This window comes from Platalea leucorodia, assembly GCF_965183815.1.
Source record: "Platalea leucorodia genome assembly, chromosome: 3".
Lineage (NCBI taxonomy): Eukaryota > Metazoa > Chordata > Aves > Pelecaniformes > Threskiornithidae > Platalea > Platalea leucorodia.
This window is the reverse complement of record NC_138825.1, coordinates 36,320,409-36,339,544: the sequence shown is the minus strand read 5'-3', so window position 1 is coordinate 36,339,544 and position 19,136 is coordinate 36,320,409.

Here is a 19,136-nt window from a genome sequence, read left to right as displayed (position 1 = left end):
CTAACAGCCTTTACCCCTCTCCCTTGCTAATATTTCCTACTGCTGTGGATGCACTAATAACCCCCTTTCCTTCAAAACAGCTAGTTGATTGACACACTCAAGTTAAACTTGGAATGCTTGTTTGCCGTCTGTACTTAGCTTGAGGTTTGATGTGTCTCTTTCAGACCTGAAGAAGAGCTCAAGCTCCTGACAGCCTGTCTGTCTTTTACCAAATACATCAGTTGGTCTAATTAGAAAAATCCACGAGTCTCCCTACAAACCTTCCTGTGCTAATAAAGAAGGCAGGAGAGGAAAACGCTCCTATTCCATCTCCCACCCCATGAATACCCATCATGCTGGATCATGATTCTTTTCCCTTCCATCTCCCTTTGTTATATCCACCACTATCAGTGTGGCTAGGCATAGCTATGAATAAATATTTAGCAGAACAAGGAAGACGTGGACACAAATGTCTTGGCTAAAATCAGAGGGCGCAGCATTTCTGTAAGCCCTGTGTTGTTATTTTCTGTATGAGGCATTTGCTATTCCAGCTCATTGTCATGGCCAGAGCAGATAGAAGGGAGTCAGGACACGTGGTTTCCTCTCATAACTCTGCATGCGGCTTATCTGTTGTCTGTGGGAAATTTGCCTCATGTTCCGTGCCTGTTTTCTTCTCTGGAATACGAAAAAATAATTATTACCCGGCCTCTCTGGTCTGTTGAGAGGTGAAACTGATACTCACAAAGTGCCTAGGAGTCCTGGTATGAAGGGTGCTATGTACATTAACTCTGTGGTTTACTCTGCTTTCTGCTTTCTGGATCGCTGATGTGAAAGCTGAATTTGGAAAACTGGACCTCCAAATACCCTGAAAGATGCAGCTCAGTAGCCCTTGGCAAAAAGTGCTGTGGCCTTCCTTTAGAAGAAGGAGAGGAGCTGAGGAGCTCAAAGGGTGTGTGGGTGTCTGGGCTTGCTGTGCTATGGCCAGCTCTTCTGGGAGAGGACATCTGCAGGCCGTGCTCCCCGCTCTGCCACGTCTGTCCAAAAGCATAATGCCTGAGACGGGAGGCTTCAAAATACCCCGATTCCTCTCCTAGGTGCAGAGTAAAAGAATCAGAGGCCCAGGTCTCGGAGGCAGGATCAATATTGCTTAGGGCTAGCAGAGATGAAGGTGCTGTAAGAGCCTACATAGCAATAGAGGTTAAAAATATTGTCAAACCTCCGCAGTGAGGAAGTGACGGAATTAAGGTTGTCTTTGCATCTAGGATTTGACTCCCTGGTGCATAAGGAGATCAGATATTACGGTTATATCATCACGTTATATTTTTCTATGGATTTTTCTGACTTGCATGGATCTCAGGATTGGTGGATGTAAATTAGGCATCTCTAGGGAAGGAAACAAGACCTGTTTGTGGACACAATCTTAGTAACGGCAGAAATCAAATGGTGTGTGAAGCAAATGAAGTTACAGTAGGCCTGGAAAGTGTTTTCAGTTAATGTTTGGCAATTGGGACTGGGTGATTCAGCAAGATTTTACAAGGCAAATGCTTATATTCTGCAGGGAAAGTAAAATTTCCATCAAAACCCCCCACCCCGAACACATTGACATGGAGAGATGCAGATGGTCCAATGTAGGACTGGTTCGGCACTTGGGAGCTACGTGTGGACAAACTGCACACTCACTTTGGGCAGAAACTTTGCATCATGGAGCCGCCAACTCTGCCAAATCTGTTCTGTGTGAGTATCGAGCTCATAACTGGATCAAAATTCAGGGATATTTTTCTTGGGGACAGCAGAGACATATTCTTGGCAGCTAGGCACTTCCCTTGCCTAATTTCAAGTTCTTTCTTTAAACTGTAAACTCTCAGTTAACCAGTTGTAAGCGCTGATTTTTTTAGCATGGACAGAATAACCTCTTTTTCATCCTTGTATTCTGAAAATGGTCAAAATCCCTAAATGTGTGTGGGTCTTTTTTTTTTTTTTTTTTTTTTTTTTCCTTTTTCTTTTAACAGGCTAAGGCAGATGCCTGGTCTGGAAAATGTCAGCCCAAGTGGTGAAAGTGGCAAGTTACAAGCAATTGAAACCAGGACTGGGAAAGGCAAGTCAAATAGGTGCTAGTTCTTACATTCTCTAGGACAGAGCAGACCAGGCCAGAGCAAGACACAGTCACCTCCGCATCCCAGGGAAAACGTTGGGGCTGCTTTCCTTGGTGGAGATCTGTTTTCTCTCACTGCTACATTACCTTTACTTGCATCCCTCGACGTTTGTGGCTCCTTGCGTGGGCTGTGACTCCAGGAGCACTGTTCCCTGGCAGCCCTCGCTGTGGACCTGGGGTTTCTACACCATCTCACTGCAGCGCTTTTCCTTTCCACTCCTTTCCTGGAGTAAACCTGGTCCCAGAGTGGCAAGCAGGGTCTTTCCTCCCAGTGCTGCACAAAGCTAACAGGCGGCTCCGGGCGATGGGCTGGTTGCTTTTTGCAAACCTCATTTCTTTGGGAAGGGCCCAGAGACTGGGCCTGCAGGAGGCTGTGATTCATTCTGTCTACAGCTTTTTTAATAAGACCATTTCCATTGTCTATGAGTGCTGGGTAGGAGAGCATGTCTGCATCAGAGGCTCTGCTCGGGCCCAGGCTAAGAGCATGTGTGCTCTGTGTGTGTGTGCACTCTTGGGGCTGCTAAGAGGGCTGGGGTGTTACGATCTGGGGTACAGACCGATGGTACACCCTGGCCTCGCCGGCTCTGAGCGCTGAGTGCAGCAGCGCTTGTGCGTGGGATGAGACGCTGCCACCCACCTCGCTGCTGCCAGGAGGTGGGGAGTGAATGGTGCGGCTGGGTCCTCCCTGGGGATGCAGCCTGGGGCCCACGGAGAGCGGAGAAGACAGGCCGTTGCCTCTGTATTTCTGGGCAAGCAGCTGCTGTGGAGCAAGTCATTAAGTAACAGCTATGACTGCTGCTGACTGGTGTCGAAAAGGCTGATGTTCGCAAGGAGGGAGTGATGAAGCAAGTCGGCAGCGCAGCAGAGAGCAGCTGGCAGGTAGGTGAGCATCTCTGCAGTCTGCTAAATGCATTGCAGTTGGCTTTCCACATAAGGCACTCCAGCAATGGGATGGCCAGATGTGTATGAACCCATGAGAGATCAGGCATTGAAGCACCAGTGGTGCCTACGTGAGCGATAGCCCCCCTTCGCCTTAACAATGTGGCGCGTATACTTCTTGGTGTAGCTTCAGGCTGTCGCCCTCACAGTTCACCATCAGCAGCATGTCCATGTGCAGTCCTAACTTGGGCAATATTAGATCTGACAAGAGAGGAAGGATACACAGAGGGGCTCCGCTGTTTTCTCTCCAGTGGCTAGATTGGACTTGCATTCCTGACTCTCCAGTTTACCCTTTGCCTCAGTTCATGTGATATCCTGAGCTAGTACTAATACCTGTGTGGCAATGTTAGTTTTGCATTGTTCGTGGCCTCTCTGCGCTCCTTAGCCTCAAATATCTCTGCTAAAGCATACAGCATTTCTCTTCCCTGCCAGGGTGGTGGTGGAGGGGAACCCTCCAAAAGTTTCGGGGGCCCCTGTGTTGTGTTGGTAGTGGCTGTGGACATTTTCATCCCCTACTTGCCTATGCATAAAGCAGTGTCACTGCTGAAACAAGCACATATTTGCTCCCCTCTGACATACACAGCAAAACCAATGTAAGGTGGAAAGTGTTTGGGATGAGAGAGCCTGCCGTCTTGGAGCCTCTCCAGCCCTGGGAAGCACTTTCCTTTGGGGCAGGAGTTTACAGTATTACAAGGTCCAGGGGGTTGGGCCTAAGTGGGCAGATGAAGAAACAGGAGCCCCAACTCAGCATGCATGTGGGCATCCATGCAGGCCAATGTGTGTGCTCCCAGGCTGTCTTTTCTAGCCCCCTCCTGTCTACACCTCCCTTGACACCCAGCCCTGCTTCCCCAGCTCTGTGCCTCTATTTGTTGCCCTACCCTCCCCCTTGGACACTAATGGATATCTTCCCTTCCCCTCCCACCCCCTCATCTCCACTGTGCCATTTGCACCCTCTTTAGCAACAGCAATAAAACTCGTGCACATCTTTCCTGCTCTTCCTGGCCCCCTCTTGGCACACGAACTCCCCCAGCCTGTCCCCCGCTGTGCACAGGCCCCCGGCTCTCCCACCCCACTCCCTTTGAACATGCCCTGCTTTCCTCTTCTAGCCCAGCGCCCCTTCCCAGGCATGCATGCAGCCTTCTCTCCTCGGCAGCGATCAGAAAGTGGGCCAGAAGTCATGGATGGTTTTCAAAACCGCTTGGTAAGTCCTGGATCCTTTGAAGCCTAGCAGGAGCTCCCAGAGAGAGTCAGGTCTTTCTGTTCTCATTAGGATTATATGCTTTCAGGCCAAACTTAGCACACAGTTACCAGGCTGTCCAGAATGCTTGCCAGAGTCTGGAGTTTGGAAAAAGCAGAGTAAGACTTTAAAAATAAAAGAAAAATCCTAGACGGAATAGCCCAGAGGCTCTGCTCCTGACAGCTAATGTTACTGTATAGCTTGGCTCTGGCAGGCTTTGCCAGCCTGCTTACCACAGGCTCCTCTTCTCAGCATGGGAGCCAAATTGGATGGAGGCGCTACTGTAACGCGGTTCCTCCTGACCTGGGGTCTTCTCAGTTTGCTCTGGTAGTGGCTTTTAGTTGGCAACACGTGCATGTGTAGCATCAGGGGATTTCTCCTTCTTCTCTGCTCCTTTTTTCATTCTGACATCTAATGCCCTGCATTGTACAGATGTGACCCTCCCTCTAGTTTTTGGTGGTGGGATCCTGGACCCAGTATGTGCTGCTTTAAGCTGCAGAGTGAATTAGTACGTCTTGACTTCCACGGACTACTGAGGAAAGCTGCAGCCCCTTGATTTCTAGCCTGAGGGGTTTACTTGAATACTGCTATAAAGGTCAAATCAATAAACTGAGAAAAGGAAAGCTGGAGAAGAAGAGCCCGGCTCCCTGGGGCGATCCTGGAGGAGGTCAAACCAGGTTTGGCTGTAAACTCTTTTAGTCAGGCTAAAAGTTAGGGTGTGCTGTCCCTCCCACTGCCCTACGTGCTCATCTGCATCGATCGACTCCGTGATTTTGTGTTAGGAGGCGGCCGGGCACCTTGGGAAGAGCCTGGACTTCCTCATCCAGCCTGGCTTGCAGCATGGAAAAGTCTCCAGCAACCGTTCCACTGCCGGCAAGGGGGCGGTGGTGCAGGCGTGTGTACTTTGGAAAGGGAGAAGCATGGTGCCTCAGGGGCCGAGGAACGTGCCCAGGGCACAGACGCCCTCCTCCTCCATGAGCAGCACCAGGAGCGGGCACGTTGTGCACGCAACCACCGAAGCTGCTGCTGGGCACAGGGCAGGATCACACCCAGCCTCTTTGTTTTTGCAACACAAAGGTGGAGACGGAGAATCAGGGAAGGGGAAGTCCTACTCGTTCTTCCCTCCCGGTGAGGTGTCCCACAGACACATCGCTGCGTGTCTGGGGCTCCCGGCAGCGGCAGCACTGCCGGCCAGCTTTTCAGCACCACTTCTGCTGCCCCTCGGGGGTGGGATTTGCTATTGTCCTCAGTGGGAGTTGAGCACCATTAAAAATCCAGCTATTTCAGGCTAAGCTGACCTTTATTATTGTCAGTCTCACAGTGGAATTGAGACATGTGGGGGTATGGGGTGGTTTTTTAAAGCAACATTTCTATACTAGGAAGCATAGCCACTCTTGCACTAGCATTGAAGTACTATTGCTAACTCATCCCATCTGCCAAAATGGCACAGACAGCATTGGCCACAACACCCCTCTGCAAAGCCCGATGAGTGAGCTTTGTAAGGCCAGCTACCCTGGGCCTGATCCTGCCTCAATCTCAGTGTGGTCACGTAGGGTTGGGGATGTGTGCTCAGCCCTGGGGGGACCACCAGGCTCCTCTGACCTCTTATCAGGCCCCAGCACCCAGTGATCAGAGCACAAAGTGCTTGGGAGCACTGCAATGCAAGAGGGAGGCTTTTTCTAAGTGTACTGAACACGCCTGAGTTTCCCACCTAGCTGAAGTGAGCAGTAAGGGCAGACTGGGGAATGGAGGGGGCAGGCAGTGGGAGCAGCTGGGGGGCTGTGAGGGGAAGGCAACGGAGCCTGGATGTCTGGGAGGATACAGGGAGGGGGCACTTGAAGCAGGGCTTTGCTCTTGCTGTTGGAGGTGTCGGCAACGGTTCTGGTTCCAGCCGCTGGAAATGGGCAAACCCCTCCTGGCAAGTGAACTCCATGCTAAACAGAGGCACGAATGAGCAGTTGAGTGGTGTGTGTGAAAACTGCCAGGCAAATGCTAACTTGCCCCCCTCTGCCAGGCAGTTACAGTGTACATCATCATGATCCTTTGCAAACAGCGGTGCAGCAGGATCATGGGCAAAGTGCTCAGATCTAAGGATTGATGCCAAGCCTGACAGATAAGCATCTGAATGAGGAATCATCCAGATGAGGAGCTGTGCAATAGGAGAGCAGAAGAGGAGGAAGGAGACAACATGCTCTGTGGATGCCTGTTCGGAAGAGCCTGCTTCACTGTTGAGTCTGGGAGCAAAAACTCGGTGTGTTTGACACAGGAACTGCTTGGATACGAGGAAAAAATTTCTGCCCTCTCAGCAAAGGTCATGGAGTGATGCCTCCGGCTGTCAACCCTGCGCTGACTCTGGCTGGGACAGGGCAGGGAAGTGTGAGTGGCTGAGAGCAGCTGGGCTGGGGGAACGGAGGAGCCAAGGTTTGCTCCTGGCTCTTGGCGCAGCGCAGAAGACAACCCTTCTCCCCTTCCCACCCCCACCCCCGCCTCCTTTCTCCGATGAGCAGAGCAGTGGGAATGGGCTTAAAGCCTGTGTCAGCCCTGCCTTGATCTCCATGTGCACTCCACATCTCTTGTGACTTTGTCAACACAGCAGGCCAGACGCTGTCTCTGGCGACAGGGCTGCCTCCTGGGCAGCTGAGCAGAACGGAGCGGAGGTGAGAAATTCCCTCTGGGAGAGATAAGCAGAGCTCTCCCTCCTGTCCCTTCTCCTGCCCGTCCCCTCCTGCAGGCACTAATGCAAGGCAGGGAAGAGCTCTGGCAACAAAGTGAGAGGGATGCTGGGGAAGGAAGGAAGGAAAGAAGGAAGGAAGGAAGGAAAGAAGGAAGGAAGGAAGGAAGGAAGGAAGGAAGGAAGGAAGGAAGGAAGGAAGGAAGGAAGGAAGGAAGGAAGGAAGGAAGGAAGGAGGGAAGGAAGGAAGGAAAGGAAGGAAGGAAGGAAGAAAAAGAAGGAAGGAAGGAAGGAAGGAAGGAAGCCAGAGAGGGGCAGAAGCTGCTTCTCTCAGTGTGGTGGAGGTTGCATTTCACTTGAGGCCACAGCTTGGCACTGATGAGGAAATTTATCTCTTCAGCTAGTCAGAGAGCTCTGACCCTATGCACCAAGGCATGACAGGATTTCAGCACCTCACTTAGGCATTCATTACGTGAACTCACTTTGTCCTGGCCCCGCAGTGCCTAGTCACACTTCTTTCTACTGCAAAGGTTCCCGTGTGGTCAAATCAGGACAGGGAACGAGATGGGGTTTCTGGAAACACCTTTTCACAGTAGGCATATGCTGGTGTAACGGTGAGGCTGCCTTTGAGGTTGTTCCTTGAGAGTCTTGCTCCTTGCCTGGAGCAACTACTGCAGACAGTCTATCGCTCCTGTATGTGATTCAAGTCCTCCTCGTAACAACACAACAGAGGCACCAGTCAGGGAGTGTGGGCTTGAGATCCAGTGCTTTCAACACTTGCAGTCCTCGCTTCAGTGCTTGGAAACGCTGGTCAAGAGGGCATGCAAGGGCTTTCGTCAGTACAGCCTTTTAACAGCCCAAAGGAAGGAAAATGCTGGCTGCTGCAAGCAGGAGAGCAGAATTTCAAAGGGCAGCTCTCTGGGTGGGTCTATATCAGCGCTCCTCCACCATGTCACCAAGCCCAACCTTCAGCGAGCCAACGCGACCCAGCAGTGTCCCACAAATGCCAGCGATGGGGCGAGTGTGAGGTCTCCCCAGCTGGGGCGGGCAGGGTCCGGGAGCCTGGCGGGGGGGAGATCATTCCTCATTGCCCCTGCGGGACGTTACCCACGTCACGAAGGACGTCAGCTCCAAAACCGCTGATAGGAACAGGGATATTTCTGCGTGGAGGAGTGCTCAGGGAGAAGATCTGGAAGAATATACAAACTCAGCACCCCTCCTCCCGCCAGCCCTCCATCTGGGACCCTGTGCTGGGCCTGCCTGGAGGGAGCTGGCTTTACAGCACTCATTAAGTGGAGGTGATAGAAACACAGTGGAAAAGGACAGGAGGGGACAGCGTGGGGCTGTGGCCTTCCAGAGTGGTGGGAGAGTGGGTAAGCTGCTTGGAGACAAGTCCACCTGAAGGCAAAGCCCTCCCGTGTAGCTGGGAGTGCTGGTTTGACCCTTGAGGACCTCACCTACCTCTGTGGCTTATTTGGGGCTTCTCAAATGGTTGCATCTTTCCTAGGGGAGCACAGGACGGGGACAGTATTTGTTGTGTGAATGGTGCTAGTGTCAATAATAAAACTGTACTTAAGCATGGACTCAATCCCATTTTAAGTGCCCCCAAGGTCCTGGCTTATGTGGACTAGCCATGCGGTTAAAGACTTCTCTCCTACCAGCTAATTGATCTTTACTGGACCCTTGGGCAATCTCTCATAGGTGTTATTTTAAATATGCAAACCCAAATGATCCCTATTGCAGGCCACCTGAGGTCACTGAAATTGCAGCAGGGATGTCTTTGTGTGCTGTGTCCCCTCAGGGAAAATGGCCAGCGTGAGACTGCCCACCGTGAAAAGTGCCATCTTTCTAACTCCATCAAAGGGAAGCGAGCCTGATGTTCAAGGCTTGCCTTTGGTCTGGGCGTAGCTGCTTCTATTTTGCAGGCAAATATAGCCACGCAGGCCTCTGAGTGCTTTCTAATGAGGCCGATTCCTTCAGGGGTGAAAGAAGACTGGGTGCCTTCCAAGCTGAGATGCTAATGGGAGTAAGCATATGGTGTATGTGTGTAAATTATAACCCAGCTACGTGCTAACATGCCAGCACCTTCCTGGCCCTGTTTTCTGGAGTCTCCCTGCTGCCCCAGGGGTGAAGAGCTCCATTCATCCTGTAGGCCACCCAGCTCTCCAACAGAGAAACACTGAATTTTTAAGTGATGGATTTAAAGCTATCGGAGGGAAGTGGGATTAGCAGGGCGAGAGACCTTTCAACCACTTATCTGTGCCTGCCCGCGATGCTGTGAATCACTGGCACTCCCCAGGCACTTCCCTCCATGCCCTGTCCAGAGAGCCCTGTCCTGCCCCGCAGGGACCTCTCCGCTGCTCTCCCTGCACCGGCCCTGGCCTCTGCTTCCAAGCCACCAACCATGGCCGGCCAGGAGTGAGCCACAGCACACATGGCTTTGCCTCTCCAACTCACACCGGTGTTCGAGGATGCCCTTCCCTCAGACTGGATCCCCCTCCCCTGCCTGCAAGCCTTACAGCTGGAGACCATCATTTCTGCCCTGGTGGTCATTGCGCTGGGGGATCGAGGGGGCGCAGGAGCCCGGCACACAAAGGGCTCGTTTCCCTCCCAAAGTCTTCCCTGGTCCCTTGGCCCTGGCCCCGAGGGCTCCAGACCTACGCTCGTCGTAGGCAGCCCTGCTGAGGACCTCTGCCTTCCCCTGCTGTTCTCAGCCTGGACTTTGACCCCCACCTCTCTGCCCTGCACCCCGTGCTGTCCCAATTCCATGGCCTCTTGCAGAGCCCAGTGAGCTGGCAGCTCTGCCGGGTGGTGCCATGTTTTTCGGAGCCTGAGCCGGGAGACAGGCCTCCAGCGGGAGAGAGACTCTGCTACGCCTCCTCTCCCATCACAGCATTGCCGGAGGGAGCAGAAGCTCCTTTGGAAAGCAATGGCATTGCTTGGGTGCTGAGAGAAAGGGTTTTGCAGCCAGGATGGCCCCCAGCAAGACAGGCCGTCTGGGACTTGGTGTGGCTCCCACCATTTGTCAATGCTGCCGTTTCACTCCCTGAGTGTAAAGCTTCTGACTTGCTTATTTTTCATTAAGCCCCGAGGCTGTTTCTCGTCCGACAAAGGGGAGAGGGGACAGGGCAGTGACAGCCTGCCCGGGTTAAGGCACTGGGCCTGCAGAGAGAAGAGCCGGACAGTTAGGCTGCAGGCCCCAGGGCTGTCAGGAGCCGGGGCCGGGAGCGAGGAGGAGGAGGGGACCTCCCTGCCAGGCCCGCTGCCCCAGGGGTGCGGGGTGGGCGGCCGTCGGCCGGGACCGTGTGCCTGCAGGGTCTGGAGGCTCCCAGGGGAGCAGGGCCTGGCCCGGTGGGGCCCTTATCTCCGCAGGCAGCAGCGCCTGCCCTGATCACATCCCTCCTGTAGCGCCCACCATGCCGAGCGGCGCTGATAAGGGTCTGGGGGGGGAGCAGGGGCCGGCAGAGGCCTGATTTACGGCCCCCCCACCCCACCCTGGTGCCTCCTGCCTCCATGGCTCCTGCCGGTCCCACCAGCCCCATGTCTGCAGGGACGGGGCTTTCCTGGGAGAGGGTGTTTGCATTGCAGGGGGTGCCTGTGCCCTTGACAAGGGTCACATTGCTTTTTAATTTCTTGCTGGAAGCGCATCTGGAAAGTTTAGTCAATTACTGGCTGGAAGACTCCCTCACAAGGCTGCAGTATTTATGAGTTCCCCCAGCCTGGGGGGTGCCGACCGCAATTAGAGGAGACGAGGGAGTGAAAGTTGCCTGCGGTGAACTCCGGGGATGGTGGAGCCGGGGAAGAACCCGTTGGCCACTGGCAGAGGGGCAGCAGCTCCGGGGGCAAGCTGGGAAAGGATGGCAGACCTGAGGGCTGGAGGGGGAAAGGTGGTAGCGGAGAGTTTCCTGTGGGGAGGAGGTGAGGAGGACAGAATGGGATGGAAGCAGCATGTGGGACAGGTGGGACACAAGTGGAACAGACGCGGATGGAGATGGTGTGGAGGAACGCGCTGGTCAGACCACGATGAAGGCTTGGGGTGCGTGAGAAGGGTGGTGCACGCGTATCCTGACCTCATTTTTTGTGCCCGAGACCCCAGTGTGTAATCTGATATAACAGATGTTGGGCCTGAAGATTTGTGCCTATGTGTAGCCCTCTCGGGCCCCACGGAGGGGCTTCAAAGCATGCTTCAATGTCATACACATCCTTTCAACGCTGCGTGCTGATGAGGCAGCATTAAGGGGTCATCAGCCTGGTCCATTCCCAACAATTTTTTGCCTGCATAACCCCATTAATTAAGGAAAGGAAAAGTCATCCTGTCCCTCCCATCGATACAGCTATGCTGGCAAGAGTCTTAAGACAATGTGCTGCTCTGCTGGCAGCAAATTCATTTGGGATAAGCCGCCCTGGCATGTGCAGACTTTTTGCCAGTGGAAGCTGAATCTCCATTAGGAGGGTTTGCTACAGCAGCTGACCAGTTTTCTGTGTGAAGAAGGCCTTGCTGGCAGTGACAGTAAGGTGCCCTGTGTAGTGGCACAAGAAGTGGAGAAGGTGGAGAAATTTGTGGTCAGCAACCTGAGTCAAATGGTAGAAGAGGACCAACTGGTGGCCCACTTTGTTTGTCCCCCTGTCCTCATAGGACCTGTCTCCTCTGTGATCTTTTTCGTGAAGTGGCTGCCACCAAGTTGAGACTGGTGTTGCTTGCTAGCCTTGCCCCATCTCTTGTGTGCTGTATTAGCTACCAGGGCGTTTGCGCTGCTTGAAGACATGCATCCATCCATGGAGCTGCCCGGCTTGTCCTCACCAGCGTGTCAGCGTGAGAGTAGGTACATGCATACAGTAATTGAAGAGATCAAGGCTGAGCGCTTCCAACAGACCGACAAAGCCAATTACCCCTCAGGAATTTCTGCTCCTCAGGCTCGGATGGTGATTACAAAACCTTTGCCATTAAAAATTAGCCAAGGGAGAAACTTGTTGCCAGAGTCCAGCAGGAATTTCCCATGCCCATCTGACACACAGACCAACCACAAAACGTGTAGCTGCCGAACCATGAACATCACCTTTTCATAGGCCTGACATTCCCCTGTGCTTTAGGAGGTGGGTAGCATGACACAGAGATGCACGTATGTGCACAGGAACAGAGCATGCGTCCACACATGTTGGCACACAGAGCAAATAAACTGTAAAGCTGCAGTAATAGGAGGTTGTGAAACCCACAGTGATTGCGCTGAGAGCTCCCATTTCTGGCTGCATGCTCTGGGCCCAGCTGCAGGGTCTCGGGGTGGAGGCGGAGGAGGGATGAGTGGCTGCAATATGGACAGGGGGAGGGGGTCCTGCTGCTGAGATCCTGTGTCCTGAAGACTGAACGGAAAGCCATGCCCTGCCCTCACCTTGTGCACGTGGCACTGGGACCGCTGGGTGTGCGGGGTGAAGGGAACGAGAGTGGGAAGGCTACAGCTGGACCAGAACTACAAACCTGGCTGTCCTGTTTCTCTTTTGCAGTCACCCTGCCTCCCTGGCCTCCTTGTTTAGGGTGGGCGTTCACTGCAGAGTTAATAAGATTATAACTCCAGTGTTGCTGGTAACTTGTTTCTTATCCACACCCACATCCCTATAAATCAGAGATGCTTTTCGATTTGAGCTGGCTGGCCAGCCAAGGAGATGGGCTAGAGTACAACCCCAAGGCTGCTGACATAACTGCTCTGCAATGTGGGTGCAGGCTAGCCCCTCTCCCGTGCTGCTAAGTCCTCCCTTGCCCTGGGTCAGACAGATGTCTCTCCTCCCATTTCTCTGGGAAAGGGTTTGCACAGCCATGCTGTTTCCTGCACAGCACTTGGGGCTGTGGGATAAGCCCCCAAAAGCACAGAGAGGAGACAGTGAGGCACAGCTGCTTTTCTGCAAAGTTAGCAAACTGGAGAGGGGGGACTGGACTGTAAACCACACAAGTTAATTCCACCGTGCGGATGAACGCTTGCTGGTGTAAACCCTGCTCATCCTAAAGGCTGGCTCTTGCAGTAGGAGAACTGGGGAAAGTCTCGCAATATGCTGCCAGTCCTTCTATTTTTCATTTCTCCTCCCCTGTAGGGTTTGGTAGTGGAGCTAGGAAACTTTTTTATAACAGTCTATTTTCTGGGTGTTGGTGGGAATTCACTCCTGTGCAGAGAAAGTAACACCAGGCCAGAGTCCACTGGAATCTCACTTATGCGCAAACCATTCCCCATGTATTTCAAGGGAGCTAAAATGTCAGATTAGGCTAGTGTTAGCCCTTTGCACCACATGACTGTCACTCTAGTATATTCCTCCTCCCCCTTTTATTGTCTTTATACTGCCTGATTTCAGTTTTGGTAGGATATTGCCACTAGAAACCCCTTAGCAATGGCTCTGTGAAAGCTTCCTGGGTATTCACTACTCCCTGTAACCTTGCAACCACTGTGGCATGCTGCTGTTGCTGTTTCCTGATCTGGGAATAAGGAAGGAGGAGGGATGTGATCAAGTCACTTGGCCTTTGATTCTCCTGTCTGGGGAAATTAGTGAGAATGATGAAGCTTTTAGGAAGTTTCACACCTCTTCTCTTCCAGACATTTTAAGCCACCCTAAAAGTCACTCCCCAAAACTGAATTTGCTTGTACAACTCTGGCCCTGGTTCCTGCAAGGAGCAATTTGTGAGTGGACGTCTGAGCTAACCATGTCTGGAGGTGGAGCAGGGGAAGGCACCTGTGAGAAACACATAGCAGAATCAGGGCTTGTGTTTGTAACCCTGCAGCACCTTGACAGCAATATCTGCAATTTGAAATCCCTTCTTGTAGTTGTGTTAGCCCACTGAAGAGGCCCCAAGTTGCTCTCCTGGTGCATGGGCTGTATGAAGGATACAGCACTGTTACAAGACAGGCACTTCATGCTGCAATTCAGGAAGAAGTAATCCAGATACTTGGTTTCCTAGGCTCCGCTTCTTGTTTTTCGTGTGCTCCATGTATATGCTGTGCAGCCCTTCTGTCCTCTGATTCCCATTAGGAGTTTGCAGTGATTTGTTAGGCTTTTTGTTTCTGCCTGCCAGTGAAGAGCCCCCACACACCACTTCCTTTGTGCTCCAGTCAGTCCTCAGTAAATTCACTGCCTAAACTAACTAAAGTTCTCCGGCACCACATAGTGTAACTCTTAACGCCTGCGTTTGCAGTCTCCCCAGCATGCTGCTGTTACAAATATGCCACAGAGCGGTCTGGAAGCAGGAGGTGCTGGTTGGATTTAACAGAACAATTCTTTCATCCTATTTCTGTTAAGTCATCTTTTGTCCATGGTGCCTGGGCACTTGCAGAAACCTTGTCCTGGGACTGCCTTATTTAATGAAAACTTTGCTTGATTCTGGCTTGACTTAGGGAAATCCTGTGCAGCTCTGGCGCAGAGAAGCAGCATCAGACCTTGGACTATTCCTGTCCCTTTTTCCAACCCAATTCTCAGCCTGGGCTTTGGAGGCTGCGGTCCCACGTGCGACTGTGCTGGAAACAGTCCATCCTCTGAGCACCACCTCATGAAGCTGCCTGCTGCTGACCATTACTCCCTTTTCTTGATGCAGAGAAAGGATGCAGGGTTGAAGTCACCCTTACTCAGCCTCATGAGCTCAGTTCAGCGCGTGCTATACGAGACTATTTGCTCGAAGCCTCGCTGCTGCTGCCCAGGATTGCACAATTCAGGCTTCAGGAGCTGCCGTGTGGGTGTGCAAGCACTCTCCGCACTGGAGGAAGCACAGACAGTTCCTTGTAATAGCCTTTGTTTCAAGGCTCTGGGGAACATCTTAAAAGCCTGTCCCTCTCCTATGTCAGCTGTAACTTCCTTTGCACGTCACTGGAACACACACAGTGTGTGGGAGAGGTAATGACAGTGGAAGGAGAAAGTACTCACAATGTAAACATACTTTCACCTTGCACAGATATCAGAAGAGAGCCCACCAAATGGCCCTGCAAGGAAGGGAATCTCCTTCCAACCTGGTGTGTCTGCTAGGGGAAGGTCGCAGACGTTGCCTGCACAGACACTGTCTTTTCTGCAGGGCAATCTGATGCTGCTAGGAGCACTGCCTCTGATGCTGCACTTGTTTACCGCAGCGTGATGTGGCTTTTGGAATTGCAGCACAGAAGTGTCCAAAAGGTTTTATGCTTGACACACGTCTCACAAAGCTGTGGCTTGTGAAACTCAAACTGGCCTATCTTTTCTTCCAAACATTCAAGAAAAATACTTGGAAATGTCACTCTGAAGAAAGTTTTGATTTCTGACTTTTCTGATTAATTTAGGGAGAAAACAGAGGTCCTGGAATTTCCCACAAAGCAGGATTTCTGTTTTTCCACCAGCTTGACTCAGCAAGAATTTTTCCCACAGGAATCTGGCCATGAGCATTCATACTAGCCAGACAGTTTGTATGAATCCCTGAAGATGGTGAAAGCAAGAGAAAAGTATCTCATAAATCCTCACGTAGTTTCTGTTTCATGCCTGTGAGCAGAGCAGATCATCTCACCGTTCTCTCTGTTCTCCCATGTAGGTTTCCTGGGAACAGTCTGTGTAAATGGGTACCAAAGCAAAGGTCCATGGAGGGTCTGAAGGGCCAGAGCTGACGGAGATGTGCTCTGTGAATTGTTCCTTGCATACAGCTTCCCTCTTTGTTCCTCTTTATGAATGAGCTCAGTTTTTACAACACAGCTTCTTAGTTGCAATTACACAGAGATCTCAGCCTTTTTTATTAGGGGTGGATAATCGGCCTTCAGAAATAATGTTTTTTCAGGTGTCGTCTTTGCTCGTGGGTTCACCAATGGGGAAGGATGGGGTGGAAAGAGTGGGGGCGAGAGGCAGGGAAGTGCTCCAGTGACTGTGCACCAGAAATGGCAGAATTGCTGGCTTGAGAGGCCGCATCCTGAGCCCTGTATTGAGACCCAGGAGAACAACTGGAAATGGTCTGGTCTGTCCTCACCCAGATGGGGCGTAAGGACTGGAGTGATGGAGGTTTTACCATACTTCTGTCTTTGTGCAGCTCCTTCTGTCAAAGCTGCATTAGAAAAAAACACCTAATAAATATCTTGCCTTCTCTTCACTGAAAAACAAAAATCTTGGGGCTCTTCCTGGTATTGCTAGCAGAGATTTGCTGAAACCAAGTATAGCTCTTGAACTGCTGAAGTCTGTGGCCTAGGGGCAGCAGGAGGTCAGACGAGATGTTCTGGCTGGCCCTCTATGGCCTTAAGAGGCTGTGAACCTCAGCTAAAACAATGTTACCCTGAGTCAAGTTCAAAGTCTATGAATTGAGAATTCAAGCCTTAGCCTAGCTCAGTGGAAAGGAACAAATTCATGGTATTTGATGACAGTGCAAGATGTTTCTAGGAAGTTTCCCTGCATATGCATAGCAAAAGCCAAACAACTGACTGTGTTCATGGCCAAAACATTTATTTTCTTTATGGAGTGAAAACAGAACCTGAAGTGCAATAAATAGCTTCTGAATGTGCCTTCGTCTCTGGGCTAGAGCAGGAGGTCTGATAATTTTAAAAGCCTGCTGGTAACTTGGGCTTTGATTGCTGCTGTCAAGGTAGCTGCTGCCTCTGCCATGGTTTCATAAGGGATGTGTCCTTTGAATTTGTGTCTGAGTCTGAGCCTGCACTTACGACCAAACTTGTCTGGTGTCTACCTGGTTTTCCTCATGCCCGTGGTGTGGTTTCAGTGACTGTGGGGTGTTCTGCGTGTGTCCACGTGTGTGCTGACCTGCAGGTGCTCTGCACCTATGGGTGGGGATGGCTGCATGGAGCAGGGCTCGGGGAGCTTGCTGGGGTTTAGCCACTTCCTGGCAGGGCCTCCCTTGAGCTGTGTGGATGTAAATAAAATTCATCCAGGTGACCACAAACAGGTTCTTTAGGCAAATGTATGTGAGAAACAGTAAATCCTCAATGGTTGCTCATACAATGAGGTCTGTCAGATAGCAGAGAGCTGATCACGGCAGTCTTATACTTTTTGCAGGTAAATAGCATGGTTAATGATTGTCTGGAGCTTCCCAGATTTTTGGTAGAATTTGTTGTGCTTCTGAAACTAAAAAAGACATTTATAATGATGAAAGAATGAAGTACCTGAAGATGGCAAGGCACATTGCCAACTGGCTTTTTACAGGCACTTAAATTGTCCTTTATATTCAATTTTCAAATTTTAAGGCCAAAGAATGAATTATTTCTTTTCTTGCTTGCAAGATGACAAAAAAAACATTGTGGTTTTTTAAAAAATGACTTCTGCAAAATAATGTCTCTCATTTTTCTTTCAAACTCTCAGGCAATACCAAGGTGACAGCAATAGTTATGCTGACAGGCACAGGGAACCTCAAGACTGCTTTGCTGAACTGTTTAGAGCTGTTCAGGGACACAAAAAATTCACCTTGTCTGCAGATTCATTTCCACCTTGAAGCTGAACTCTTTGTTAGTTTTCTAAGATGGGAATGAGGTTTTGAAAAGGACCCCACTGTGCATCATTGTCAACGCCTGTTGACTGATAGACATGCAGGACCATAGGAGGGCTTGGGTTTGTCTGGCGTTCTTTAAAATGGTTTGTGAACACATTTCGGGACATCCTATTTCTCCAATTCATCTGAACAGCAAAGTCAGTGACAAAATAGACCACTGAGAGTTTCTGAATCATTAGTTTAAGTAACAGAAAGGAGACATCTCCTGGCTTCGGTCAGGAGACCAGTCCTTCCTTCTTGGCGAAAATTTTGTTCCAAGCTATTTCTAAAAGCTTTTTAATCAGCTACCCCACAAACAACTAATAATCCCACCCCAACCTGTGCTTTCCTTCATTTCCTTCTTTTAAACAGGCTGTTGGTGCAAGTGATGTCAGGATCAAATTTGCTGTTAGCATGAAATATGGAAGAGCCCATAGCTGTGCAGGGAGAACAGCCAGGAGAGGTTTGAGCAGTGGAGACCATGGACAAGAAAAGGGGATTAAGACCTGCAGCTGGTGGAAAGGAGAAGCTCAGACCTGGAAGGGATGAAGGAATAGCATGAAGTGCTATCAGATGAGACCCCTCTTTGTTTCCTAATACTACACTTTTGTCTGTCTCTGAGCCCTGGGAACAACTTCAGGGATCAGTGAAATATGGCTCCGCAAAGCTAGGAAGAAAGTTGTGACAAGAAAATCTTACCTTTAAGAAGTGATGTCCAAAAAGAGATTCCAGGACAGGCTCAGCTGTGCAATACAGCACGTGTGCCAGTTCTACCAAGTTAAAATGGGCTAAGAAATAAGTAGGGCACATTTTTTTCACTCTTTAGTTCTTTAGGATGTTCTTTAGGTTCTTTCTCCTGCTGCTCTGAAAGCATATTTTTGCTTTAACCCATGCTTTGTGAAATTCTGCATGCTTTTGCTGCCCAAATAGAAAGTTATAACTGTGAGCAGTTAGATCTGATTCAAATCTTCTATACGTTCAGGTGTAATTAACATGCCAACCTCAAGAAGCTGGCAAATGGCCAGCATGCTCCACAGCACTGCCAACATCTGTCACCCTAGCTTGTCAGGAATCAGAGATGTTTCATTCTCCAGAAGCAGAAGGGCTTTACTGATGTCAGCACTCTGCGTGGTCCAGGAGGGAGAAACAAGTCACCAAGACTGGTCATTATTTTCAAGGACATCATTTGGTGGGGTCCTCTTGACTTACTTCCCGCCCAGTCTCTGCTTCTCTTCTGCTGTCATCACAGGGCAAAGCAGAGAGGGCAGAAATGTTTCTCTTGTGTCTGAACTCGCAGAACCTTTAAAATTTGGATGAGTGCCTAGATGGGATGGGTTCAGGATGATCCCATTCTGCGTTACGATTCCAGGCAGGGCAGGGTATGCGCTCACACTACGTGCTCTCCTCCGTGCCGGGATACGTGGAGTCACTGCTCGGCGGGCTGGAATAATGCAGTACAGGTTGCCTAGTCTACTTGAGTCTTGTTCTCATATGGTCCCCATCACCACAGTATCTGAGCAACATGTCTTGTAAAGCAGATGAAAGGATCCCTGCTTATTAAAGTCAAGCTAGTGCTGACAGGTGCATGTGTTAACACTTTTTTTTCAACACCTAGGGACCAGAGACTGAAACTCCAGAGGGAATTACATCCTTTGCTAGGCTTTGCATGTTCCCTACACTGAATGGTGCCTGCTTGGATTCCTTCCGA